We start from the raw sequence: 10,016 nt of genomic DNA on the forward strand, positions 1-10,016 counted from the left end.
TGAACAATTTTATCGACACTATTAACAGCAAATAATCAATGTGAGGTTTGAACAATTTTTCTCGACAATTTTAGCAGCAATTAAGTGTAACGGGTGTAATAATAACTTTTGTTTTATTGAAATTCTTGCTGAAATATGTGTATAGTTTTTGGTAAATGTCCTGCAATGCTGAGTCCAACAGTGCCATCTGCTGGTATGAGGTGGGGTCTGGTTTTGGCTTCTAACATGTGACCAGGAGGCGGGGTTTGTTGTTAGTCTTACCAGAGAGAACTACAAAGGTAAGACATATCTTTTGGTGCTCCACAAAATAAGTTAATTTTAAACATTATAACCCCAGCTGACAAATCTCTCACCGTGCATAGTAATGTGATATTGTCAAGCTGTTTAGGTTTATTTTTGTTTTGTTTCTGTTTTACTAAATATTAATTCCCCTTGTAGAGATCAAAGAGATCAGACCCAGCAGAAAAAGCTAATGTTGTGACTCATCCATTTGCAGGTAAATTGTACCCATTTTTATACTCATTATTGTTTTTATTCCTATTTTCTCATATACATTAAAAAATGATGATGTTGGTTAAAATTCAGACTAAAGAAAAACATGTTGAATTCATTGTAAACGTTAAAAATCCACTATACGATCTCTTGTTAAAAGTATCTTGTTAAGATGTAAAAGTGTATTATGATATTCTAAAATGTGTTTTATGTAAAGTGAAAAGAAAGCTCTTTGATATGCTTTGTTGTTAGTCTTACCAGAGAGAACTACAAAGAGATCAGACCCAGCAGAAAAAGCTAATGTTGTGACTCATCCATTTGCAGAAACTGTAATAATAAAAACCTCATCCAGTCCAGCGTGAATGTGGATCTTTGGTGGGACACGTACACCGCGGTTACATAAGCATATTCAGAATTTCGTTATATCTGACAATATGACATTTTAACAATCTTTTCAACATGTTTTTTTTTTTTGGTTTGAACAAATTTATTGACACTAATAACAGAAAACAATCATGACAATCTCAACAGCAATTAAGCACATTCACAATATTATATTCCAATATGACGTTTTTAACAGCAAACACAATGTGAGGTTTGAACAACCCTTCTCGAAAATCTTATTAGCAATCAAGCATATTCACAATTTCATTAAACTGTTATGCACTCTACAATAAAGTTTATTATGCTGAAATGAACTGTCAAATCATCAACAGATTAACGGGAGACGAACGTGTTTGATTTATTCTCATCATCAAATGAGACGTAACACGTCAATAATTGTATTTCCCAACGTCTATTCTATTTATGTCTTTAGATATGTGTTTGCATAGTTCATCCCTTCAAATAAACATTACTTTTCTCACACTGCTTTTTTCTACGCTACGGGATGCAAATTTCGGCAGGGGTGCATTTCTGGGCATAACACCTGGAACCCTAAAAAAATTGGATTTGGGGCCCCCTATTACTTGATAATTTCTATGCCTACTACAACACATTCTATGTTCTACTCCAGAGGTCGGCAACTATTTGGAGTCAGGTGCCGCATGTTACACTTTTTTTAAATAGATTAGTATTATCAAATTGGGTTTGAAAGGACCACAATAAGAGCAAAATAGGTCCCTGTTTTAAGCACTTCATTACTGTAGTTATTTGAGACCCCTTGTGATAAAGGGCTATACAAATAAACTTGAGTGTTTAGTGGGAAACAGTGGTTAGCGCGTGTGCAGCAGTTCTGAGGTTACGAGATCGAACCTTCCTCTGTGGAGTTTGCATGTTCTCCCCGTACTTGCATGGGTTTCCTCTGGGCACTCCGGTTTCCTCCCACATTCCAAAAAACATGCATGTCAGTTTAATTGGCTGGTCCAAATTGTCCCTAGGTGTGACTGAGCAAGTGAGTTGTCTGTCTCTGTATGCCCTGCGACTGGCAGGCAACCAGCTCAGGGTGTCCCCTGGGCTCCAGCACCCCTGCGACCCTACTGAGGATAAGCGGTGCATAGATAATACGTTTTGATCCGACCAACACAAACAATGCATTTGAATGAATGAAATAACTATTTCGACCAAAAGAAAAAAACAAAAACAATGTTACATAACATGTCCGAAAAAAAGGAGAAAGAACTATATGCTTAACTATATACCCCTTCGACTTAATTATTATTAGTGTCACAGCTAGAGCTCCTTAATATTTACTGCAGATATACCAACAACCTCATTAATAGATATAAATACATGGAGTCATATTACCAGACAAATGGAACAAATACTACTCATAATGATTAAAAATATTCTTTTATAACAAGTGAATAAATGATCTTTGAAAAACACCTAGTGACCCTTAAAGTCCATAAATTTTCCCTATAACCTGAGAATAACATGCTTTTGTACCACTTTTTAAACTGGGTTCTATCTGGACATTGCGCGAGCGCCGCACCCAACCCGTTCCACAACTTTACTTCATATATAGAAACTGAAAACACAAATTTGTTTTACATTATTTGCTTCCCTCAACTTACACTACCCATCTCTGGTAAAAATAACATTTCGGGATGTTCCCAGAAAGCAGATTTTTTTGCTTTGTACATAAATTGTGCTGTTTTAAAGTGAACCAGATAGGTTAATTTTAATGTTTCATTTCCAGAAAAGTGGATTTTTGTAATCTTAGTAACCAACATGATGAATTATCCTTGTTGCTCTCTTTTGGTGTATTACTAGTGATTGTAGTGTACATTTATAAGTGTTGCCCCAAACCTCTGCTCAGTATTTTAAATATGGTGAAACAAGTTTGTAGTAAAGAATGAAGAGTGATTCATGGTCCAGAATGTTTTGCCTTGCCAAGTACTGAGACGCTTCTTGACAGTTCTGTACCCAAAAGTAACTCCTTACTCAGTGCAGTAGTACACCCCAACCAATAACGTTCCAGTTTAATGATTGATTACATGATTGTATCAAGAGCATTTCTAAGATCTATGAAAATTCCAACGGCATGGTGGTCTATTGTGTTTGTAATTTCCTCAACTGATTCAATTAATGCAAATGATGTTAAGCTTTTGGATTTGAACCAGAAAGTAAATTATGCTTATATTGTAGTGGGTTTTACATAATTCACCCACGGAACCATTGTTTAGTTAGCGAGTTCCTAGGGGGACTCTTAATTCGGCCGGCTCGAGCCACTCTCGTGTTTGTTTTGTTATTGCAAGATTAAATGTCGTTAAAGCAGCTTTCTTTGGCACCTTTGTTTGACACTCCGCCTACGACTCCCGTCTCTGCTCGCTACATTGGTGACCCCGACATTAGTCTCGTGGAAGTTTCCGAGGCCGTGCATAATACTGAGCATACAGACATGACATACGCGCCCGTTCTTAAGCTCCCCGAGTTCTGGGAGTCATCGGCGTTAACATGGTTCGCACAAGCAGAGGCTCAATTCGCCCTGCGCGGAATCACTGATGATGACTCTCGCTATTACCACGTGGTGTCTCCTCTGGGGAGCTCAACTGCAGCCAGAGCGGTGAGCTTCATCACATCCCCTCCTGAACTGGATAAATATAAGGGACTGAAGGCATATCTCCTCGGAATCTTTGAACTGTCGCGTTCTGAGCGTGCTCGACGCCTCCTTGCTATTCAGGGCTTAGGAGACAGTAAGCCATCGGATCACATGGAAATGATGCTAAACTTGCTTGGCACCGAAGAGCCAAATTTTCTTTTCACTGAACTTTTTCTGCGTCACATGCCGCCGCATATCCAGACGGCGGTGGCGAATACAACCATTACAGATCCGCGTGCACTGGCAGAGGAAGCGGACCGGTTTTACCTGGCCACACATAGATACACACATGAGGTGCTGGCCCCTACACGCACGTACACACCATTAAGTGCGACGCCCCCAGCCAGCAAGGCACGCGCGGCCACTGACAATCAGAATGTGTCAGGTCTGTGTTACTACCATGCACGTTTTGGGCCCAGGGCCAAGAAGCGCCGTCCCCCTTGCACCTCCAACGCGACGGGAAACTTCAAGGCCTGCACTCTGTAGCGGCCGTGAGTGCAGGCGCAAGAAACCGGCTACTGTTCATCCGGGACACCATCTCCGGCCAAAAGTTCTTGTGTGACACCGGCGCCCAGAGGAGCGTCCTCCCACATGGACCTCCATTAACTTCTGCCAATGACACCCCCATCCGCACATACGGGACACGGACAGTGGACGTGTGTTTTGGGGGTCAGCAGTTTACATGGGACTTTGTCACTGCGGATATTGCTTTTCCTCTTCTTGGTGCAGATTTTCTGTGTGGCAATGGATTACTCGTCGATGTGAAAAATGGCCGCCTCGTTGACGCATTGAATTTCTCCTCTCGCGTGTGTCCGCGACAAAGGGATTTTAGAGGGTCTGTCCAGCTCTCTCTTGGACGGTGATATTTACCACCGGCTTCTCGCTGAGTTCCCCAGTCTGGCGAAGCCCACCTTCTCAGCCTCCACGACCAGACATGGGGTTGAGCACCACATTGAAACCAAGGGGCCCCCTGTTCATGCCAGGGCCCGACGACTCAATCCAGACAGACTGGCAGCTGCTAAATCAGAATTTGCTAACATGGAACGTCTCGGCATAATTCGCCGATCAGACAGCCGCTGGGCCTCTCCACTACACATGGTCCCGAAACCAGGCGGTGGCTGGCGCCCATGCGGGGACTATCGCCGCCTTAACGAGGCTACCACGCCTGACCGTTACCCAGTCCCGCACATTCAAGATTTCTCTGCACACCTGGCGGGCAAACTTCTCTTTTCCAAGGTGGATCTAGTGCCGGGATACCACCAACTGCCAGTGCATCCCTCAGATATACCGAAGACGGCCGTGATAACTCCATTTGGGTTGTTCGAATTTCTCAGGATGCTGTTCGGACTGAAAAATGCCGCTCAGTCCTTCCAAAGGCTGATGGATTCAGTGCTCAGGGACATGCCTTTTGTGTTCGTCTACCTCAGGGGTCGGGAACTTTTTTGACTCAAAGAGCCATAAAAGCAAAAAATATTAATTTTATTTTGGGAAAGAGCCACACCATATATTATGAGACAAATTTACTAAATTGCTAAACCCGCGCCCCAGACAAAAGCTTAGTCTTCAGCACATTTATTTTTGATGATTTGATAAAAATTATGAAAAGAGAATAATGCCAGAGCCCCTGTCCCAAATTCAACAAACAGACCACTTTAAACTTGTCTCTTTCTTGCAATTACTCAAGATCGGTTAAACTCCTTTTGACCCTTTTTTTCATACATATTGGTTTCAAAACCAGATGCAAGCATTTACTTTGTAAAAACGTCACAACATTCTGAGAATAGGGAGCCTTATGTGCTTACCTTTGGCGAGAGATGGGAGGGAATGCTTGTACTTTTTGCATAGCAACACCCATCCCTCCCACTCACCCAATCAAATGACTAAATTCTCTTCCGGTGTTTTGGCGTATTTACAGTTCTGTGGATTCATCATAAAGTATCTGAACACTGAACACAGATTATATAGTGAACTTTTAAATAAAGGATTCTTTAGCGTTGTACAGCCAAAACGTGTTTTTTTCCCCCCTTTTTTTGTGTGACACCTTGACTGTAAATTGTAGTGAAAAACGTGCCCTATATATACTGCGAAGTGTTTCCACTGCATTTAGCTTTGGTTCGGCTTTACGTGTACCTGAATAGGATAGACAAACCCGGTTTTGAACAAGATGGAGAAATTTTGCATGCAATCAAATTGGTCTCTGAGCCACAGATACTCATAGAAAGAGCCATATATGGCTCGCGAGCCATAGGTTCCCGACCCCTGGTCTACCTAGACGAAGTCCTTGTTGCCAGCTCCTCAGAAGAGGAACACTTGGAGCACCTCAGAGACCTCTTCACCAAGCTCAGTCAGCATGGCCTGATTATAAATCCCGCGAAATGTGTTTTTGGCGTACCCTCCATCCACTTCCTCGGGCATCTTATCACCAAAGGATGGGGCTTCGCCCCTACCGTCTAAGGTAGAGGCCGTCTCCACCTTTCCTCAGCCGCCAACAGCACGCGGCCTCAGGGAGTTTCTCGGCATGGTGACATTTTACCATAGGTTTATTTGCTGAGCCGCTGATGTCATGCGCCCACTCTACGAGGCCCTCAAGGGTAGGTCACCCAATCAAGCTGTTGAATGGACCGCTGAGAGGACCGAGGCATTCGAGGACACAAAAAACGCGCTGTGCCAGGCAGCCATGCTGGCTCACCCAGCCCCCGGAGCCCCAGTCGCACTGACTACAGACGCATCAGACCTAGCAGTGGGTGCCGTGTTCAAGCAGTGGGTTGACAATGCTTGGCAGCCACTCGCCTTTTTTAGTCGCCAGCTGGTCCCCAGAGAACGTAAATACAGTGCATTCGACAGAGAATTACTTGCCATCTGGTTGGCGATTCGCCACTTCCGTTTCATCTTGGAGGGCTGTGAGTTCATCGTCTTTGTTGATCATAAGCCCCTTGCGTTCTCCATGTCCAAGACGTCCGAACCGTGGCCCGCCCGCCAGCTGTCATTCATATCGGAATACACGACTGACATCAGGCACATTGCTGGGAAGTCCAACGTGGTTGCGGATTGCCTGTCCAGAGTAACCGTCAGCGCTGTGCAATTGGGGCTTGATTATTCCAGTATGAGTGTGGACCAGGCTTCTGATAACAGCGTCCAAACGCTCAAGAGGTCAGACACTGGTTTGCGGCTGGAGGAGGTTGCGGTCGGAGACTCAGGGGCCAAGCTTTGTTGTGACCTCTCCTTGGGTTGGCCTAGGCCGCTTGTCCCTGCTGGCTGGCGTCGGGCTGTTTTTGAGGCAATACACGGCCTGTCTCATCCTGGCAGGAAAGCATCCATTAAGCTAGTGGCCCAGAAGTTTGTGTGGAAAGGGATGAGAAAGGACGTCCGGGACTGGGTCGACTCATGCGTGGCATGTCGACGCGCCAAAGTGCACCGTCACATCAAGGCCCAATTGGTACCATTCGCCATCCCCGAACGGAAGTTTGACCACATTAACATTGACCTGGTGGGCCCACTGCCCCCTTCACACGGTTTCACTTACCTTCTGACGATGGTGGACAGGACGACCCGTTGGCCTGAAGCAGTTCCGCTGACTTCCACCTCAGCTGTCGATGTGGCCCGGGCATTCATCGGCACATGGGTCGCCCGTTTTGGACCCCCTGCAGATCTCTCATCTGACAGGGGCGCACAGTTCACCTCCGAGGTGTGGAACACGGTTGCCGAGAGCCTGGGAGTCAAACTTCACCGCACCACCGCCTACCACCCCCAGGCTAACGGGTTGTGCGAGTGGTTCCAGCGCTCGATGAAAGCGGCCCTGCGCGCCAGCCTGACCGATGGGGACTGGGTCGATAAGCTACCCTGGGTCATGCTGGGATTGAGGACCGCTCCCAAAGAGGACCTTCAGTGCTCTTCAGCTGAGTTGGTTTACGGTCAAGTGCTGCGGGTGCCAGGTTATTTCATCCCAGACCCAACGACACCCTGGGCTGCATCCAGGGAGAAGTCCATCTTGCAGGGCACTGCGGGAGCGTTTGTGCCTATCCCCACATCGCGACACGGCAGGCCAGTTTCACGGGTTCCCTCCAACCTGCGCTCGGCTGGTTTTGTTTTCATTCGCCACGATGCCCACCGCGGACCATTGCGCCCTCCTTATGATGGACCGTTTAAGGTCCTGCAGCATGGTGACAAGACCATGGTCGTGGACATTGGTGGTAGGCCAGAGACTGTCTCCGTGGACAGGGTTAAGCCTGCCCACATGGATATGTCCAAGCCATTGGAACTGGCCCAAGCCCCACGGCGCGGCCGTCCTCCTGCGGCACGACCCTCCGGCCCCGTGGGTACCCACTCTGACCCTCCGCCCCCAGCACCTGAGGGCTCTCCAACTGAGTCCACAAGCTCTCACCCCCCGCTGTTCCAGCTCCTTGTACCCGCAGTGGCCGGGTCAGCGTCCCAACCAGGCAGAGACTTTGACTATGGGTGAATTCAGGGGGGGGCTTGTGTAGTGGGTTTTACATAATTCACCCACGGAACCATTGTTTAGTTAGCGAGTTCCTAGGGGGACTCTTAATTCGGCCGGCTCGAGCCACTCTCGTGTTTGTTTTGTTATTGCAAGTTTAAATGTCATTAAAGCAGCTTTCATTGGCACCTTTGTTTGACACTCCGCCTACGACTCCCGTCTCTGCTCGCTACAATATATGATTTTTTTAATCTGCAATTTTTTCCAATATTGAAAATTGTGGAGGAAATGACAGGCCTGTCATTTGTGAAGTGGTGTCTATTCCCAGTTTTATTCAGCAATACTTCTACTTATTTTTGTTTGTGTGGAAATGTTCCAGTTTGGTAAGATTGAAAAAAAGTGGCAAGGAGCCAATCAGCGACCAGGGCTAAATACATCCCTGCCAAGATTTGCATCCCCTAGCTACTATAACCACTTTTACCTTGTTTTATGTCACTTTTTGGGAATGTAATGGCAAACATATAACCAAAACCACTTCGTCTTGCATTTGTTGGGAATATAATAGATCTTAAACCAGTCCGTCTTTGTATTTGTTGTGAATGTAATCGAACGGTAATGCACACCGTATATAAATCACTTTTGAGCAGGTAATGTGTTTATTTAGCCTTTTTTCTGTTGCACTCTACCATAAAGCTTGTTATGCTGAAATACGCTTTATGGTAGAGTGCATAACAGTTTAAATACGAGCAATTTGAGTAGAAAAAGGCAAAATAAACATGTTACCTGCTCAAAAGTGATTTGTATACGGTGTGCATTACCGTACCGAGGTGATGCATTTCTCGGCATAACACCGGCGCCACCAGGGCAGCCGCAGGTGCCCCGAATCAGCAATCATGACACTCAATGTTTTATGCAATATTTACACTTATTTACCACATTATATATTTTTCTTCCACTGCTATAAGGAACATTGAGCTGGGATTCCTATCCGTAATTGTGATTTTTTTATGCCAGGTTGGGTCCAACATTTACAAAAAACATTAAAACTTAACGCAAAAGCACAAAAATGTTTGTGGGTGTCATGTTTGGATAGGGCCAGGGTGTCAAACTCATTTTAGCTTGGGGGTGCCACATGGTATAAAAAAAACTTATCACAGGGGTTGGACTAGTAATGGCATAAAAAGTGTGCCTTAGCTCACAATCACATGATTCAGGGATATAAGATTTGTTCATAAAAGGATTATTTAAGTTTTTTTCTCTGATTATTTTTTGCTACACTCAGAATTAATCTCTTGTAGTTGTTTATAAACTTTTTATTTGAATATAGGAACTTCGCTGTTAGATTTCCTATCATTACAGAAAAGAGCTAAAGCTTCTTTAAACCTCTGCAGACACCCAGGTGCTATTTTTTGAAGGGACAGTATGTAATGTTTAGTGCCTCCTGTGGTAAGAAAAAAAGACTCAGTAAAGAAACAAATATTTGAATACTAGGCAAAATACATAAACCATCATGCCAATGTAGTATATATATATATATATATATATATATATATACACGCACGCACACACACACAGTGGAACCTCGGTTCTCGACCATAATCCGTTCCAGAACCCTGTCGTGAACCGATTTGTTCAATCACCAAAATCATTTTCCCCATTAAAAATAATGTAAATCGTTTTAATCCGTTCCAACACCCTGAATGTTTAACTTGAATGTTTAACGTAAACTAAAGCTAACCCAGGCTAATCGTACGTTCGCGTTATTGTAATCTTCCTTACGAAAGATTACGCTAACATGAACGTGTAAAAATAAAAAAATCAGGTCGTTTACAAGTCATTAAGCACCCGAGTCTCCACAAAAAGTGGTGAGCGGTTCATTGGAAAGGGGGCTCCGTTCCAACACCCTGAATGTTTAACGTAAACAAAGCTAACCCAGGATAATCGTACGTTCGCGTTATCGTAATCTTCCGTAAGAAAGATTACGCTAACACGAACGTGTAAACAAAAAAAAAAAAAGGATAAAGAAAATAATTATGAATAGGATTT

This window comes from Urocampus carinirostris, chromosome 5, assembly GCF_059441175.1.
Source record: "Urocampus carinirostris isolate Australia breed hairy pipefish chromosome 5, RoL_Ucar_1.0, whole genome shotgun sequence".
Lineage (NCBI taxonomy): Eukaryota > Metazoa > Chordata > Actinopteri > Syngnathiformes > Syngnathidae > Urocampus > Urocampus carinirostris.